Here is a 20,418-nt window from a genome sequence, read left to right on the forward strand (position 1 = left end):
GCAGGTGTCCCCTCCGCTCTTACTCTCCGCAGGTGTCCCCTCCGCTCTCATTCTTCACATCTCAGCCTTTCACACCCTCAGGTAATGATAGAACAAAAAGAAATCGTTGGTATCAGTTGAAATAATCGTAATCGTGCATTGCTGTTTATTTTTGTGTGTATGAAAACAGAAGATCTGGGGGTTTTTTTTGTTTTTCATTTTAATGTTTTCATTGTTTATATATTCAAAACTCTCCGCAGGTGTCCCCTCCGCTCTTACTCTCCGCAGGTGTCCCCTCCGCTCTCATTCTTCACATCTCAGCCTTTCACACCCTCAGGTAATGATAGAACAAAAAGAAATCGTTGGTATCAGTTGAAATAATCGTAATCGTGCATTGCTGTTTATTTTTGTGTGTATGAAAACAGAAGATCTGGGGGTTTTTTTTGTTTTTCATTTTAATGTTTGTTATTTATATCGCACCTTTGGAAACAAAGTTACAAAGTGCTTTACAATAAAAAAATCAACAATAATAAAGCAAAAAAAAGTGCAATATATAAAACAAGGTAAAAGAATCTGTAGTCAAGTAGATCATTTAGAGTTGGTTAAAATTGCTGATTTCTTTTTTTTTTTTTGTATGGGCAATCCAGATATGATCAGGTTAGAAATGGTATGTTTTGTGTAGCTGACGTCGACGTGAGTATCCGAGGAAGATTTGCAGCTGCTGTTAAACTCCTCGTCCGTTTCCATTAACCCTTTCAGGCTCTGACCCCGTGAAGATCCGGCCATGAATCCCGGATCTGAACACAAAAACTTTCATAATGACACAAAAAAACAGCAATTCAACATTAACTTCCATCCCCGAAAGCTTGTTTGAGACAATTAACCCACTGTTGTCTATTTTTATCCACCCTTTCCTCCTACAGGGACACTGAAGTGGTTTCTCTGGGTGACACATGCAGCCTGCAGCCCCCACGCACACGGCAGCAGTTAGACTTTGACAGAGCTGCAGCTCCAGATACATCAGTGACGGGAGGTCAGGTGTTGTGCACCTGGAGCATGCGGTCAGGTGAGCTGTTTATGCCTTGATTACCCAGCTGCCCCCCCGTTTTATACTGGGGAGGCTCATGTGCACCGCTGACACGTGTCACACAAAACATGATGGAAAAGAGATTTTTTTTATTTGGCATTGTATGTTTCTGCAAAGCAACGATACGTTACATTTCTACGTTTTATATGCATCATATCAATTCTAAAGTGACGCAAAACCACTGCTTCTTACCAGCAAATAAAATTGTTGTTTTTTACAGTCATTGTTCGGTTTCCTGCTGGGATAGTGCCAGAAAAAGTGTTTGTTTTTTACCGAGACATTGATGCACTTGCAGCCAGAATAGTGTCGTGAAAAGGGGCTGTTTATTTTATTTTATTAGACATTTAAGTGTTTTCAGCTGGAACTATTTGGGGTTAGAATGACCCCAAGGACACAAAACATGATCTTTTCTGAACTATGAGTGATTTTTGTGTCTAAACCTAACCTCACATATACTACAGCTCTGTTAAAACGGTTAAGAAACATGAAATTTCAACATATTTGCTCTATAATAATGCACAAATGCAACATGTGTTTTCAGGAAACGGTTTTCAGAAACATATAATGCCAACGTTTTCATCTGGCAACTTTTGCTGCAAAAGTCACCCTTTCGTGATGTTCGAAACAACACGCCGGAAAAACAGCCCTGTTTCAGCTTTGCTTTTTCCAGCTGATGAAGACATGATTGTTTTGTACTTTTAGTTTGCATAAGGTGCCAGAGTGCAAAAAAACAGCATTAAAATAGAGCTTGTTTATGAAGAAAAACCCAGATGTGCCAGTGGAGGATCCCCCACACCCACCAGCAGAGGTCATGGTTCAGCCCCTAATGGCCTAAAATCCTAGAAATGTCCTAAAATCTGGGAAATGTCTTAAAATCCTAGAGAAGTGCCATAAAATAAAATAAAATAAAAACAGAATATCATGAAAAAAGTTATTTTTTCTTCGTAATTTAATTCAAAAAGGTAAACTTTCATATAATGTATATTGATTACAATCAATTTGAAATATTTCAAGATTTTTTTTGTAATAATTTTGATGATTATGGCTTATAGCTCATGGAAATGAAAAATCCGGCATCTCAAATTATTAGAATATTTCCAAAAATGATTTTAAAAAAAAAGTTTCTGGGGGAAAAAAAACTTCTGGGGAAGACTTCTTGTGCTTTTTTTGTTTGTTTGTTTTGCTGTTGTTTTGGGTTTTTTTTTTTTTTTTACGTTTTTCTAGCTATATAGGTCGTAATTATCAAAATTTAAAAATATAAATGCTTTAAACATTTTAGTGTACATGTAATAAGTCTAGAAATTTAACAATTACACTTTCTTGAATAACAGATGGAAATATTGAACTTTTTCACACTATTATAAATTTTCTTAGATGCACCTGCATATCATACCAGTGTCACGCAGCTGCAGACTGATATTTGGCTATAACGCTGTGGTGCATTACCAACAAATGTCCACTAGATGGCGCCGTGTAAACACAGTTTGAATGATGGCTACCTCCCAGCTCCTGCAGGAGAGGAACGAGGGGAAATAATCTGAATTGGAGACATGAAACTCAGATCACACATTAGTGGAGTCAAGCTGTTGTCCCTCACTTTCACTGATGCATGCCAGCGTACACACACACACACACACACACACACACACACACACACACACACACACTCCTCTCGTGTGCATGTGTGTGTGAGTGTGACAGAGATAATTTTGGCCTTCTACTACTCGCACATTCCTGTCATGTATATTTGACAGCACAGTCATCAGATAGGACTTGCAGGCTTTTTTCCAGGTCTTCCAGGAACTGTTGTTCCCACAGTGCAGCTGCTGCGTCTCATTCATGAATCAGCCCAATTAGTATCAACAGGAAACGCATGCCGCGGCAGGTTGATGTGGGATTTACTACTTTACTTCCTGTAGAGGCTGTTATTATTAGGATGTTATTGGAGGTAGAGACTTGCTGTTGTAGCTTTCACTCAGATCTGCTCAAAAAACACGTGACAGGACATGATTAACATGATCAAACATGACTATTGAGTACATACTGTATGTGTGCACGTGACAGAAAAAAAAACATGCGAAGATTAAGAAAATCAGATTTGTATTTATTTATTTATTTATTTACAGTGCAAATTAATTTTGCAGAATATTTAAACACTGCAAAAATATAAAGACATAATATAAGATAAAATTCAGAAAATTTATGATGGAATATATAAACATATATAAGAATACTGCTTAAAGACAGGAAGAGTTGTACAGCAATATCCAAATTATTGTTCAGGGGATGTAAAAGTTCATATTATAATACTGGTGAAAAAACAACATTAGCCTAACATGTCAACAAAAACAAGAACATTCTCATTATTATTCAAATTAGTATACATATTACAATCATTTATTATAATTATTTGTTGTTGTAGTTGTAGTAGTTATCGTATTTGTCATTTTACACTTTGGATATATTTTTATTCTGTATTTCAGTGATTTTTTAAATTATTTTGCTACTTTATTTTATTTTTCATGTGTATTATTATTATTATTAGTGGTAGTACTAGTAATCGTAATGTTGTCATTTTGGACATATTGTTTTATAGATTCTTTTTAAATGTTTAATTTTTTTTTTGTAAATGTTACTGTATTCAATTTATTTGACTTTTTTTTACTTCTTTATTTTTATTTTCAATCATAGTTTTTGAATTTATCACAAATATATAATTGTTTTTATTTATTTTTTTCACACTAATCCACCCAGTCGTCCCCCTCCCTCCCTCCCTTTGTTTCCCCTCCTCCCCCCTCCAGACGGCCTGTCACGCGGCAGTAGCATGGGGAAACCTGTGGGCGGAGATTGTGACCTATTTTTGGCCAATGGGAGGCCGGGAGAAGCAGCGAGTGACCTAGATTCAGCCAATCGCGGCGCGGCAGGGTCGCCGGTAGGCAACAGTCGGCGCGTGCCGGTGCCATGTGCTTCTTCGGTGTGCAGAGCGCGAGAGACAGATCAGGACATTTAACAGGGAGAAAAACAGCCGAAGCGTGGCTCTGACGACCAGTTTTACGGGATTAAGCACAATTTAGCCACTTTTAAATGTCATTATTTGAAAACGTTACGGCCTGACGCTGCTGTTTGAGTAAAAACACGCCTTAATATATCGAAAAAAGCACATAAAAATGTCGTTTTTATGCGTTTGCTCCCGGAAAATCACACTTCTAAGGTTGTATGTAATTGTAAACACGTCTTTTTTTTGGATAAATAATGTCAGAGATGTGGTGCGACTATCCACCAACATGTGAGCACCTGATGCGCGTGTTTTCTCTGTTTGAGCTGCTTGTTCTGTCACGTTGTCGGTAAAAATAATCACATTTTCCCACTTTTTTAACACAAGTTTAAACATGCAAAGACAGAGCAAAGATCCTGACGTCTCAGGACTGAAGGACTCCCCTCAGTTTGACTCTTTTTATTGGTCTGCGCTGTTGTTTTGGCCTTTCTGTTTAAATGACAGCGTGAGAGAGAGAAGAGGAGAGGGGCGGGGCGCGTGCGCGGTCCATCCAGGAAGCAGCTCAGCTCAGGTGGGCGGGTCCTCGTGCGCAACAGTCTCAGATGCGATCCACCATTGGCTAAATTAAGAGGGAGGTGTTGTGTTTTATGCAAATATATGTTGCGTTCATGATCTATCGGAGAATAAAACAACTATTGAAGGTAAGCGCAACAAACATTTCAGTTGTTTTTTCTCACGTTGATTAGATTATATATTCCTTTTTTATTGGTTTAATGAAACAAAGTTAAAATTTGAAAAAATAATAAAAAATGCGAGGATAAAATACTGAAAAATTCCTCGCAAATTCCACTCAATATATAAGGGAAAATAAGCTTATAATTAGCAAAAAGAAAGTAAATAGTGTTAAATAAAACAACAAAACGACAAAATAATTTCCTATAACCCAAGGTGACTTCTGTTATATGACAAGTAGAGATAGTAAAGGCATTGGTGTTTTGCCTTTAAAAGTGACCAAAATGATTATTCAATTACAAATTCGTTGCTGTATTATTTATTGTTGACTTACCATTTTATTTAATGACAATTTCAACTCTGTCAATTTCAAACTGCCACTGTCCACATTAAGTGCAATTTAAAAATAATAACCAGTAAGAATATTATTAAGTTTAACTAGAAATGGACCTTAGAGATGAGGCAAAATAGATGAAAGTACTAATCAGCTAGTTGATGACAGGTCATTAATCAAAACTATTCTTAATGTTTTTTATTTTGGTTCAAGTTTCTCAAATGTTATGAAATGTGCTCGTTGCTTGAGTACAGTTGATGCTTTAAATTTGAGATGTAATCTTTTTAAACGCCCCCCCCAATTTTCATACAGCTTCTCTTATTTTCAGTTTGCAAATCATTACGAAGAAATTTTAATATTTGTCAAAATAAATATATAAATTATATGAAAGAAACTATAAATAACTAATATATCTGCCGAAATAAAAGAAAGTATAGAAAAGTTTGAAGAAATGCTGACAATTTAATAAAAGTAATGACTATACCCATTTTTATGTATAAAATTCCATAATCTTTGTGTATCTACATATACATATACTGACACACACAAATACAGACACACACACACATACACACAGACACACACACAACCAGACACATTTTAGATGTAATAGTATTATTTTTTTCTGTGCTGAGAGCTCATATTTACAGGTTTTCCCATGCGTCCGTAAAGGCAGAGCGCGCGCCGTGATTACGATGGGGGCGTGGCCTCCGCATGCAAACGATCCACGCCCCCTGAGCGTCTTTCCCCCGTGAGCGGTGACGTCACACGAGCGGCCCGTGTTGGTTCCAGCTGACTGAGAGAGAGAGACACACACACACATCGAGAGAAAGAGACACACACACACGCACACACACACGGAGAGAGAGAGAGAGAGAGAATCAGAAAGAGCGACGAAAATAGAGGTGTGTGTGTGTGTGCGCGCGTGTGTGTGTGAAAGAGAGAGAGAGGGAGGAAAATAAGAGCCATCAGTCCCATCTATCCGACTCTCATACTACTGGATATTATTATTTTTTGGGGGGGATCTCTTTATTTCCTTCATCGTTCTATTTTTTTTCGCTCATATTTTGATCATGTTTTTTCCTATTTTGGAGACTCTTCGACTCTAATCCGCTCTCACTGCATGGAACTACAGCCATCTGAATCTGCTTTATTTTATTTTTGTTTTTCACCCTCTGGACTACAAATCCTCGACCGAGCAGCCGGACCGGCGCGTGAGTTTGCGACCGCTTTTTTCAATCTCCGTAAAACGTAAAGAAAAGGGGGGACTTCACGCGATCCGATCTGCCTTTTTGTGCGCGTGCATTAGTTTTAAAAGAGGTGACAGCAGTTTGAAGGGATGAAATAGACTCGGTGATCATGGTGCCATTTTGGAGATAAGCCCCCCCCCCCCCCCGCGCTTTTATTTTGACACATTGTTGTTTTTCTTTCTTCTTCTTCATGGGACGGCCGGAAACGCGGGACATCAGGTGGAGAGCTTGAGTCACCTGCCCGCGCGCACCTTTTGACGGCGCGCCTGTCAATTAGCGTCACTAATTGGATTATTTTGATCTTGAACTCTCACAGTCTGCAGGTTGCTCCTCTCCACCTCCTCCTCCCCCTCCTCACCTCCCCCCCCCACCACCACCACCACCACCTCCCGTGAAGTTATGTCAAGGCCCCTCGCTCAGCTCCTACCGCCGGATCTCCCCGCCGGAGCCACCAGCCCCCAGTTTGGGGCCAGCAACCCGGCTGGAAGTGGCCCCCAGGGTGGACACCTGACCTCCATGACCAACCTCAAGTCCCTGCTCCAGCTGCCAATCAAGGCCGACCAGAGAGGCACCAAGGACTGCTGCGAGATGAAAGGTGAGTGCACGTGTGTGTGTGTGTGTGTGTGTGTGTGTGTGTGTGTGTGTGTGAGAGAGAGCGAGAGAGAGGGATCCTATAGGTGAGGTACTTCTTAAAGGGACAGTAAGGAAAATACCCTCAGAAAACATGTCACTGCAGGAGCATCAAAGAGTGCAAGTGCTTTAAAATCTGCTGTAATATATTTTCATGCACTGCAAAGTTTGTATGATGTATAATGGTGAAGTTTATTGAAAAAATAATCTGTACTAATTGCAAAAAAAAATGCATAACTTAACTATAAATACACCTTAGAGACATTTAAAGCCCTTGCAGAAATATTCTAAGAATATGTAAGTGATATTATAAAGATGCCCCACAGTATGATATTATTCGGATACTGATAAAATATTATGGCAATTTTTAAAGTACCACAATAAAATATATATTGCAATATTTTGCATTTTATAACTTTACTGGTCTGTTCTCACTTAAGTCACTTTTATTGTTAGTTTTATTGTTAAGTCACAAAATCTAATGAGACAACCTAACTGTTGGTTTGATAAGACCAGCAACATAAATATGCCATCTACCTCTTCAGTAAGTTATAATCGGCATTTTCTTAAAAAAATACATTTTTAAATTAAAATAATATGCATTAATTATTGATAATCAGCTATCAGTAATTTATTCGATAATCAAAATAATCATTAGCTGCTTTCGATGACTGTATTTGGCATGCTTTCTTTAAAAATCCCCAAAATTCAGCCAAAATTAAGCCAAAATTACACCGTTTATCATAACCAGAAACTGTAAAAACAGAAATTATCGTTGGATTTTCACATTTCTGCTGGTCTTGGAGCACATGATGTGGCATTTTGGACCTCATCAAAAAAAAACCAAACAAACAAAAAACAAATCAGAGCTTAAAATAGTGACATTCCATCAGTGTTGCTTTATTATACATATCTCACGAAAATTTGGCCAAAACAAAATAGTTGGCACAAAACTAACCATCATGCACGACGAGAGTAAAAAAAAAAAACAAGTCTTCTTTTAACTCTCAAACCTCAAAGTTTTAAAATCCAACAGATAATTTATGGTGCAGGGAGGGTCAAGGCAAAAAATATTTGTAGCTCAAGGCAGGGATAAAAATGACAAAAACAAAAAAAAATCAAAGTCACACCCAAGCCACCCTGCTCCCGATAAATAAAGAACAGTCCCCCGACTGTGAGCCAGAAGGAGGAAGGCTGGAGTGAAAACACAGTGTGCATGTGAGTGTGTGAGTGAGTGTGTGTGTGTGTGTGTGTGTGTGTGTGTGTGTGTGTGTGTGCATGTGACTGAGTGGGTAGGTGTGATTGTAAAAGACAGAGGCCCTGCTTATCCACACACACACACACACACACTCACACACACATTCACTCACACACTCACATGCACACTGTGTTTTCACTCCAGCCTTCCTCCTTCTGGCTCACTGGAATTTTTATATTAAATGCTTCCTTTTTGCATTTTGGTGGTGAAATGAAGTGATCATGAGGAGGAGGAGGAGGAGGCGGCGGAGGAGGAGGAGGAGGAGGAGGGAAGAAGAGAATTTAAAAAAAGCAATGTGGAGTGGATGCCATCAGCCGGAGGAGAAGCAGTAGAAACAACAGCAGTGATTCTGCGCTCTGTTTAAATAAAGGTTACTGAGTGGGATTGAGTTGTTTCCCATCCGCCGGCTGTCACGGCAAATATTAACCAGGCTGCCTCTTCTTCCTCTCTCTTATAGCTGCTGTTTCATGCTGATTTTTTGGGGCTTGCTCTTGTAGTTTCCATCATTTTGTCATTTTGAGAACATCCCAAAATGTCACTCAGACTGTCAGAAGTCGGCCCTCACAAGTGTAGATAAAACTGCACACACACGCACAGAGGAAGAAAAACAAAGGTGCTCCCCGCAGATTGGCGGCCCCTGGTGGCCTTTTGGTGCAACCGCACCTCCTTTTTGTTCCTCTGCACGGGGAGGAGGAGGAGGTGGAGGAGGAGGAGGAGGAGGAGGAGGTGGTGATGGTGAGCGCGGCTGACAGGCTCTCCATGGAGTCAGAAAGCAGCTCCAGCCTCATTGTCAGCGCACATACATGCTGCTAATGATGCATTCAGGGGTGTTGCTGTGTGATGTTTTTTGGGATTTTTTTTTCGGTCCTCCCCACCACCATCCAACGAGTCAATGTTTCGCCCTCCTGGCTAGCTTTGTTTGACGCCTTCACAAACACCCACTCGATCTAGCACATCTCTTCCTCTCTGTCTGTCGTTCTCTCACGTCTCTGAGTTCCTGTCTTGCTCTTCTCCTCCGTCAGATCTCCTCCTCGGTCCCTCTGCTGATTTACATGTTTGGCTTCTTGTCCTCGTCTTTTCTCATCCCTCTGTATCTCTCCCGTTTCTCCTCCTGCTCCTCTTCTCATTCTCTCCTCCTGATTCTCTTAAAGGGGTTTCCTCGTTTTTCTTGAAGTCACTTTTTTGCTGTGAGTTTGCTCCTTTTCTTGTTCTGCGGAGCCTGCAGGTGTGTCTTTAATTTGTGTGCAGCATTACATCTTTTAACAAATTAGTATTTGTACTCTCAAATCACTGGAAATATTGTTACTTTCCTGTAGCAGGAGTGACTGAAAGTCAGTTCACCGCCTAATCAAAACTACATATTTTCTCTCTTACTTGTAGTGCTATTTATCAGTCTAGATTGCTTTGGTGTGAGACGACGAGTGTTGGAGATATCGGCCGTACAGATGTCTGCCTTCTCTTCAGTATGATGGAACTAGATGGCACTCTGCTTGTGGTGCCCAAACGCCCAAAAAATACATTTGAAAAACTCAGCAGCAGTGCATCTTTCCAAAAATCATGACCTGGTTATTTAAGAAAATCCACAGACATTGTTGTGAGTAGTTTAATGAGCTATTGCTGCCTTCACGTGCTCCTTGTAAATCTCGTATTTACTGTATTTACAAGTTAAGAGTACACGAATAACTCTCCAAAGTCGTAATTACGAGAGGAAGATTGGGAAATATCGCTTATACCCGAGTTGTGATGTTTGCACGACGTTTCAGGGCAGCAGAAATGACGGTTTGCATGGAAATGGTGTCAACAAAAAAAAAAATATATATAAATATTATTTTGTTCCTAGTAGCTATCATTTACTTTTAATAGTTTCACATTTTAGTGTGTGCATCTATTAGCTGAAGCAAGAAAGCGTGACTGTGCGATGTCACAGACAGGCCAGAGAACAGGTGAACAGTCGACAGCAGCAGGAACAGAAGTCTTAAACAACTTCTCCCTTTCAAACTCAGTGCAGACTAACTCTTACTTCTACTACTACTACTACTATGACTGTTACTACTACTTCTACTACTACTGCTGCTGCTGCTACAACAGCTAGGGGAGCTCGGGGTCGGTTGCCACACTTTTTAACCTGTCTGACTCTTTGTTCTGTAAAAAAAGTTTTCTTTTCGGCGCATATCGGAAACAATATAAGCAGATGCCGATATGCTCCGATATGTCTGTGAAAGGCTAATATTGCTAATATCTCGCCAGTTAAGGAGCTAGAAAAACCTGCGTCTCCTGCAGAGTCATTTGACCTGTGTGTGAATACCTGTTCTCACATGATAAACACATAAAAGACAAAAGGACATAATGAAACCTAAATAAGAACAGAATACATAGAATGCATCTTAAAATGGATAAAATCCACCTGATAATACGAGTAAAAGTAAGATAAAATAAGTGCATAACCTAAAATGATAAATAAAATAAATAAAATATAACCCATTGACATTATTAATAAAATAAGCATAAACGTAGAGTATTTAAAATGCATAAAATCATGGAAAATACAGCATCTTAAAGCTTTGCAGCAGTAAGCATGTGCAAAGCAGTCAAGGCTAAACTGAGGAGATACATTTTTAGTTTTCCTTTGAATTTTAAATTTATCCACTAAATCACAATAGAAAATTGGATAGATAGCTCAAAATACATTTGACATCTTCAGACAGATTATTAGAATACTCTGGATTGTTCCTCCATTTGTTTTCTGTTCAGTTTCTTGTTCTTTTCTTTCAGTGCATCTTGCTGCGAGTTTGTAATGAACAGACAGTACTTTAAAAGATCTGGCAGGCAGATGAAGATGATGATGATAGCAGAGAGATTATAAGGGATGTGAATTTGATGGCCTTGACTCTCTGCTCTCTCCCTCCATCTCCCTCCATCTCTCCCCTCTGCTGTTTCCACATTGTAATCTCTCGTGTCTTAATGTTCTTTAATCCCTTTAAATTTAAATTTCCGGCCTTCCTGATGTTCTCCCGCAGCCTCTCTCGCTCTCATTACTCTCCGTGCTCAGTTGTCCCAGCTCAGTTAAATATGCTCTTTTATTACTATTTTATTGGGTTTTATTATTCAGCGTTATTCAATATGCACTTTTGAAAGGCGTAACACTGTAGAATAATATTATTAAAGGATCAGGGTACTAAACAATCGCTCCAGCTCTTTCCATGTGCTGCTTTTATGTTTGTTTCTTGGTTTACTTGCAGTCTTTTATTTTTTTCTGGCGAGGCGTTATTGATGTCAATATCTATCTTTCCATCAGACCTCCCCTCCCTCTGCGAGGGGTCAGAGTGCGCGGTCAGCCAAGTCAACTTTATTTATAGATGCCTTTTAATGATTGCAGCTAAGTGCTGCACGGAAAGCAGAGGACACGAGCGCTAACCTCAGCCGGTGTTCATCAAACAACAACGCAGCCCTCAGAGCTGTTTGTGGATGCTTGTTTGTCTTGTATTTTCTGAAACAGTTGTACACGATTGTGATGCAACTTCTTGTAGTTAAATACAAGATCTGAATCGTATCCAAAACGATGCAATCCAAAATCTGTCCAACAGATATCAGCACAAACAATGATGATATGTGGCAGGGCGGTGTCAGTTTAAAACAACACAATATAAGGAGCATTAGAGCGCCCACAGGGCGGGTTGGAGGAGCGGTGGATGGGTCCAACAAACCTTCCTGTCTAGGATGATGTTCTTTTTCTACAATTTACCATGTGCCTCCTTCCTCCTCCCCCTAATTCTAATCATCCGTGGCAGCCTGTGCGTTTGTTTACTTGTGTTGACGTCACGGCAGCGCCATCCCCAGAATGTCAAGGTTATCACATGTTGCTGCTCTGCAGTGGACTTCCCCGTCTTTATATATTACACTTTTAGTATCCTTCTGTGTCTGCTGTTGACGTACCAGGATACCGCTACTGTGATGTCGACACAAGCACATGGTGGGATTACGCTGCACGTGGTTATGTTTAGGGAACAACCGCACATGGCAACCAACGCTGGGACGTCAATAAACACACATGCTGGCACGGATGGTTAGGATTAGGCAACAAAGTCACAGATGGTTAGGACTAGTTGAAGGAGGCACATGGTAAGGTATAGATAAAAAAAAAAAGTGCTGCATTCAGACAGGAAGCAAACACCTGACTCCTGCATGAAAATCCTGGATTTGTTGGACCCTCCCACCCTATAGCACCATGTGCTTCTTGTATGGCATTGTTACGGACAGCGTTTCAAACTGACGCCGTTCTGTGGCGTATCGTGTGGATGCAACATGTTCTGTCCAGCCGAGTTCTCAAGTGATGGCACCCATTCATGATTCAGGCTGCCGCAGTACGCACCATCCGGTCATCTGGTGGCATATAATAATGACGAAACCGCTTTGTTTCGGCTGTGCTGATGCGTTCAGGGACATGGTGAATGTGAAAAGTGGCTTTTGGCATCAGGATCGTACGTAACGTAAGCACTGTCAAAGAGGCGGTATTAAACTTCGGAATGAGAACATCAACAGGGCTGAACATATCTATCATGTGCAGAAATGCACAATGCAAACATTTTTGTTCTAGTGGTTCTAGTGACAAGGTTATTTATGTGTGTGTGTGTGTGTGTGTGTGTGTGTGTGTGTGTGTGTGTGTGTGTCTGGTCTGTGTTACCCTTAGGGAATCAAACCTTGGACCATCTGGCTACCAGACTGTTTCTTTGAGCGTTTGTACAGAGTGTGTGATGAAATATTTCAAATTAATCTTTTTTTTATCCACAATTGTAGCAGATTATTGATATTTTATTGAAATTGGGGATTAAATTTTGTTGCATCAGTGGAGGAAATCAGGCGTTTTTAAAGATAAATTCATGTTCTTGTATCAGTCTGACACTGTCGTGGACGCACACAGCGGGCTGGAAAGGGAGTCTGCATTAATTTAAGAGTCGATAAATCACCGCCACATTAAACTGACAACAGTTAAATTACAGTAAACAAATGAGATCACTGTGAATGAGATTATCAGACTTTCACTGTGCAGCAGAGTCTCTTCTGATGGATCGTTTTATGGCGCAAAATACTGAGCATTTTCTCTCTGTGACACTTGATCGTTCTGCATGTTTTCAGCTGTTATCATCTCTTATCTTTCGCCCTTGAACATAAACAGAGGAGGAAGTTTTATGACTATCTTAGGGTGGGAACTGTTTTTCTTTATCAAGATTAATTCATCTGAAATATTTCTCCTTCCCGCAGACAAAGAGAAGCCCGTGGACTCGGATGAAGACTCACTGGGTGTCAACGTCGGAGGTCCCGGTGGGGTCGGAGGGGGCCTGGGGTCCGGCGCGTTGCGACCCAACTCCCAGTCGGCGTTCCTGGGCCCGCTGCTTTGGGAGCGGACCCTGCCGTGCGACGGAGGCCTGTTCCAGCTGCAGTACATGGACCTGGAGGAGTTCCTGACTGAGAACGGGATGGGTATCCACAGCAACGGGCCCAGCTCCACCAGCGCCCAGATCCCCTCCCAGGTAACACCGACAGACACAAAAAACAGAAGCTGTAAAAAAAACTTCACTTTAACCCGACTGAGCTGCAAGAAGAAGATTTATTTTGAGTTGTCAATGTGTAGCTGTTTTACATTAACCCTTTGCAACCTGGATTGATGTCAGTTTTCTTGTGTTTAAGCATCTTAGTAAAAATGTCCAGAAAAATGCAAAAAATTAGTAGATTTAGGAAATTATCTTTAGAAAGCTAGGGGATTTATTCTTGCTCATTTTTTTGTTCTTTTTTTGCTAATTTCTCAATCATTTTTAGGTCATTTATATAACAAAAAAGCTTGGGAAAAATGGTATTTATAATTATCTTAAATACATTTTAAAATTACGTCACAGAATTGTTATAATTTTACCAGATCATTTTGTTTTGTTTTGTTTTGTTTTTTTATTTTTTGTTTGTTTTTTTATTTTAATTTTTAAATTTACTTGTATGTTTTAAGAATTTATTGCATTTGGGCTATTTCTTCTGAATTTGCTCATTGCTTTGTTTCCATGTTTTTTTTTAGATATAAGCCAAATTTGCAAAAAAAAGGTTTTAAAGATTTAAATGCTTGTGAAAAAAGCAAGTATTTTGGAGGTCTCTTTTCACGTGTTTTCTTCTGTTGCACTGTATTTTATTCTGTATTCATTATTGTCCTTGGCATGTGAATAAATGAAATGATGATGATGATGATGACTTAAATACAGCACAAAAAATGTTTGTCGAAACAGGTTTGAGAGAGTTAACCACAGACCTTAAGTTAGGTAACTCATTGCCAGGTTTTAGGACTCACTCCTGCAGCACTCAATGTGCCACATTTCCTCTTAAAGTGGATTGTGAGTGAATGAGCTGATGTCTCAAACATCAACTGTCTTTCTGAAATTTTGCTATTTCTTTGTTTCAAAATCAAAATCAATTTTAATTTGAAACATTTCTGGAAGTGCTGAAGACCAACTTGACTATGTTTTGAATATAAAGAAGCATTGTCTGAATTTGGCACTTTGTCATTTTAAAAATGTCAGCCAGGGGTGCTGCTGCTCAGGACAAAGTTCGAACACCTGACTTTAATTTCGGAGAATTGGATGAATCTCCCGGATCGTAATGAGATGGGATTTAATGCTGTTCTCTTTGTCTTTACTGTGATTTAAAAAAAATGTCCTCTCCTCCCAGAGCTCCCAGTCGGCGGTGCCCAACCAGAGCTCCCAGTGCCCCCCCAGCTCCCCTCCGCCCTGCTCCTCCTCTTCCTCCTCCATGTCCTCCTCATCCTCCTCTTCCTCGCTGCTAGGACTGGAGACCGTCCAGCCGCAACAACAACAACCGCCACCGCCACTGCCACCTCAGCAGCAGCAGCAGCAGCAGCAGCAGCAAGGCATGATGGGAGGACCTGAGTGTCTGCATGGTGAGTGGATCAGTGAATTTTTGGGCGGTTTTATTCCAGTTTCGACCCATTAAGGTGGACATTTTCTCAAAGTTTTGACAAGTTAAAACCTTGCAGATTAATTATTTACTTTATCAGGCACTTTCAAAACTTTAAAGTGAAAGGAGGACAGGAAATCTTATATAAAACAAAAAGTTTATAGAAATAAAACAACTTCACGTGAGAACGCATTTGTGCATCAGCTAATACAGTCAGACATATAATGAATATGTGTATGTGAAGGCCGCGATATAATGTGGCACTAATGAGGACACAGAATCATGATGCATCACGTTAACTGACCCCCTCCTTCAATGATAATCAAAGTCAGATTTTTTTTCTAATAATATCTCTCTGTTTTAAATGGCTGACGCGTTGTTCTCCGGCTTTCCTCGTCCCTATCCAGCCGCCATTATATATTCATAATTCATTGTTTCCTCTCTGTGCTGCGTTTGATGTGAACCAGAACTGCGAGAGCATCAGAGGAGCTTTTCTATCTGTCTGTGTTTTTATTTTTTTATTTTTCACAAGCCTGACAACTTCCACTTCTGGCTAATTGAAACCACAAAGCCGTTCTTTTGTAACGCTGATGGTTGTAGTTTTTTATTTATTTTTTTATTGTGCGAGCCATCAAATGAATCATCACAGCAAATTCTCATGATGACTTATTGATGACAGATTTCCACATGTCTTTGTAAATGTTTGGCGGTTGTATGGACCTTTAAAGGAAGGATGAGAGGAGGAGTGATGGAGTGTGTGTCCAGATTGTTTGATCAGATTTTAGAGAAGCAGAGCGGTGATGCTACTTTAACCCTTAGGGACTGTTTGGCGCATTTTACGTGCTTTTCATTTTTCATTTTTTGATAATTTTGGCTGCATATGGCACACATTTTGGCAAGATTGTGTGTTTTTGTTTAATCTTGGAATTTGCAAAATTATTTAATTTTTGTGGGTTTTTTTCATCTAAAAAAATAGTGGCATCATGACAAAAACTTAGCATTTAAAGGGTTAAAATTCTGAAAATGTACAAATATTTATGATTTGGACTGATGTTGGTCAAAATTGGTGAAAATTGAAAATGATATAAGATTTTTGGAAACTTGATTTTGAAAAGTGCATTTTGTGCAGAGCGATAAGAATGTGTGTAATATTAAAACAGGCATTAAGGGTTAAGAATTTGCAGTATCTACAGTATCTGGCATATACATACCTGTGGGCAGGTGGATTTATCATGTACATACACAGAAAATAGCAGGAAATATGAATCACCATTCATCCACTTTGCACAGGCTGCATGATGGATAATGTTACTGTCTAATTTTCAACAGCCCACCACACTAAAGTGGCACCAAGTTTAGGAAGAGGCATTAAATAGGGATAAACTTTCTGAACAAAAGTTTCTTCTTTTGCTGTCGGTCTGCCAGCATGAAATGATAGTCGCAGTTAATGCTGATGATGGCTTTGTCGCCAAAACGCGTTCGCTTATGTTCATGTTGTCCACATAAAACGCTGCTCAGGCGCGGCAGCTGCTCAGCTGCTGCTCAGCTGCAGCACATCTAGATAGTGGTCGTCTCACCAATTTTTTCTGCATAACGTGCTCCATTCTCAGAAAGTCTTTTAATAATCATATTCACATTATACCTCTTTTCACTACAGTTTCTTGTCTATATCTGTCATAGACATGAAGAAATATAAGTATATCTGTTTTATTCAACCTCTTCTGCTTCCATTTCAAAATAAAAGCCCTCTGACAAAGTTTCTGTTGACAGAACCCCTTCAGTAGTTAACAAAAGGTTTTTTTGGTATCGGCTTTTTATTGTGGAAATCTAGTTACAGCAGCAGGCGGCTGTGCAGCAGCGCCGCAGCAACAACGCTGTCAGCGTGAACACCATAAGCAGTTCAGCAAAGCTGCCGTCATGCGTTGTTGCTCACACATGCAGCGTGGCCCGGCCGTGACATTTTGATGCAGTTCACGAGCAGTGATTGACAGCTTGTTTAGAGACTCCTCAGCTCTGATTGGTTGTTTTTGTTCTGGTGTGATGGATTCCTATAAATCCCACTATGAGGAGAAGGAGAAACATTATTTCTCTCACAAATTATTTGTCTCTTGTTCTACTGTGTTGATGAAGTGACAGCCTGAGCAAATGTGACAATTTTTTATAAACGTTACTAAAGCCAACTTCAGTGAGCACAACTACAAATATGACATAAAGGAAAATTAAGCTAGAGACGACTGTTGTTTGTGTCTGATTCGTTGAAGCACTTGAAGCACAGGGCTGAATGTATAAAGGTGGATCTGCCTTACAGGGATGCCAGAGTATAAGAGGTTAATTTTAAGCTGGCGTGCAGCATCAGCGGTGGCTGCTGCCACTTTGTTATTTTACACATTGTGTAGAAAATGTTGCCTGACGGAGTCACTTCTGTGGAAACAACCAGACATAAAAACTGCTTTTATCATCCGCTTGCAGCTGCTTTGATCAGCTTTGCACTTTATATTTTTGTCTGTGTTTCAGCCGTACCTTTACTTCTCACAACACTTGCATACTTTGAACACAGTTCGCAGGATGAAGAGTTTGCACACATTGAGAGAGGGAGGAACAGACAGAGGGAAAGAGAGATAAACTGCCCAGCAGGATCTGATTCTGAGACATCTGACTGGAACATTGTGAACATTGTCTTTTTATTCTGAGTCATAAACAATAAGAGAGGAAATGTTCACTGCGAGAGCGAGCGGCAGAGAAGCTTGACGAAAAAATAAATTAGTGAAAAAAACATTTGGAAAATGAGACACAGACAGGAGAGAGATGCATGAAAGAAAGCAGCAGAGCCTCAGCAGAGAGGAGCGAATACCACTGGATACTGCTGCAAGGTTCAGAGTGTGTGTGTGTGCGTGTGTGTGTGTGTTCCCTGAGTGCTTCTGTGAGTATCTATGAATACACACCATGAGTGTGTGTGAACGTGCATGCCTTTATGTGTCTTTCTTTGTGTGTGTGCAGCACGCTGAACTTCGTACATGCATATGAGAGTGTCCTCTTTGTTTCGGCATTTGCATGCAACTGTTTAGGCTTTAATGTGAACATGCTCGTGTGTGTGTGTGTGTGTGTGTGCGTGTGCTCTTTATTCTGAATTATAAACACGTGACTGGGTTGAGCATGATGCATCCAGCCAGAAATCCCTCAGGTCGCTGTGGAGCTGAAGTGTTACTACAGAGCTGCAGAGAGAGAGAGAGAGAGATTCAACCAGAGAAATAGATGGAAAATAGACTGGTAATAATAATCCGATCCACATGCACACGCTGGGTTTGGTTTTAATTCATTGTGGGCAAAAGGGAGAGGAGCTCAGTGGGAGAGAGAACACTATATTATTGAAGTGTGCTTTGGTTTTATAATTTTTTTTTATATATATACATCTGTAAGCATTCAAATTGAGGTCTATTGTTGAAAGCGCACAAAAATGGACAAGAGTCAATGAATGTCGCATAGATTAAACTATTACTAAAGCAGATGTGGTGGAGTTTGACATAAGTATTCCAGAAATTAGTGTCGGTTTTCCATTTCTTTCTGCTTTTCGTCACCTCACAAAGATTTTAGCCAAACACACATCTGATGTCATTAACTGTCCGTCAAAATCCCCAAATATTAGAAATTAAGCGTGTTGTTTTCGATTTAACTGATTTTAAATATTAAAAAAAAATACTAAGGTTTTATACTGTAACAGAATCCAGAATGATTTCAACAAAGTTTATAGTAAAAAATTCTAGTAAATGTTTGTGTTGAACATTTCTGCAAACCACGGATGTTACATTTGTGGGGTATTTTGTAACTTCCTGTGACTCAACAGCACTGTGGTGGAGGTTTTGGTTGAGTTAAAGAACAAAAACCACTTGGTTATGGTTAGGGGAAATCATGTTTTGGCTCAAAACCCCCATATTTGGTGGCTTAAACCCTGCTGAGAAACATCACTATGTGCCACCAAAAACGACCAGGTTCGATGGCTTAAACACTAAAATGTGTCAGTGAAAAACACACAGATTTAGTGCCATAAATAGCCCAAGGAGACGCCACAATGTGACAGAATAAAACTCCCAGATTCTGAGCAAATTGGCTCAATTTCCTCGAAAAACATGAGCAACAACAAAAAAAAAAAAGAAATGACCTGGAAATTAGTGAGAAATTACTACAAAGTAAAGGAAAATGGCCTGAAACTTATTATTTTTTTTTTTAAAGGTTGGGAAAAAAAGACCTTTAAAAAGTGCTGAAAACACCGTAATAATTTTGTAATATAATTTTACATTTTCTTTTGTCCCTGGACATTTTTTCCTAGCTTTTTAAAAACACTGCAGATGACTGAATCAGTCATCTGCAGTGTAGTTTTGCTCAACACTCGCTAATGATGCTCTTAACCAAGCAAACTCCCACTGAGCTACAACATCATTTGTCTTTTCCTCGCCGCAGCAGTTTCTTGCTTCCCTAACGAACAACTCCTCAGTTCGGAAGTGAAACACGAATCACCTCAGCTCAGAGTTCAAATCAGCTGTTATCAGGCTGCCGACACTTCCAGGTCAATTCACTCAGTCAGAAACCTTCCTGATCAAACACACATTTTTTTCTAAACCTCAGATTCCCACGAGCCCGCTGCGCTCTACGCGATGCATGAACTCATTGAGCTGCAATGTGTTTTGGAGCGAAGCATCTGCTGCACAAATTTATCTCAGCTATCACAAAGATGGTTCGTAATCGCTTATTAAACTGAAGAGATTACTGCACGAAAAATTAAGCAAAGGCCCCTGGAAAGAAAAATCCCAAATCTGAATAATAACCACCCAGATTTAAGCAGTTCTGATGATGATCTGTCCACCAAACTTCACGCAGAATATATGCATTTATTTAAATCGTGTTGACAGTCTGATACGTGGAGAGGCCGACAGAAGTAAAAGCAGAAGTGGGGATGCTTCAGCGGGAAGTAGAGATAAAAACAATCAGTGAAATATGGGCTGTAAACCTAAACAAGCAAACAAACCAGAGTTTACACTCAGCAGCTAAATTAGGAACCGGCTCTTTAAACTGGCATTTAATTATTTATAGTCTTAAGATGGATTTCGGGCCTCATTTTTAAAACATTTTCATTTTCATTTTGATCCAAGTTTGTGTCTTCAGAGGGAATGGGCTGATTTTCAAACAGACATTTCTTTACTCTCAAGT

At 39.8% G+C, this 20,418-nt stretch overlaps 1 pseudogene; it reads left to right on the forward strand.

Annotated features, from left to right (window-relative positions):
• The first annotated feature begins 6,027 nt into the window (after window positions 1-6,027).
• The window catches only part of LOC121957638, a 36,896-nt pseudogene continuing 22,505 nt past the window's right edge, over window positions 6,028-20,418 (forward strand).

Source organism: Plectropomus leopardus, chromosome 18 (assembly GCF_008729295.1).
Source record: "Plectropomus leopardus isolate mb chromosome 18, YSFRI_Pleo_2.0, whole genome shotgun sequence".
NCBI classification, from domain to species: Eukaryota; Metazoa; Chordata; class Actinopteri; order Perciformes; family Serranidae; genus Plectropomus; species Plectropomus leopardus.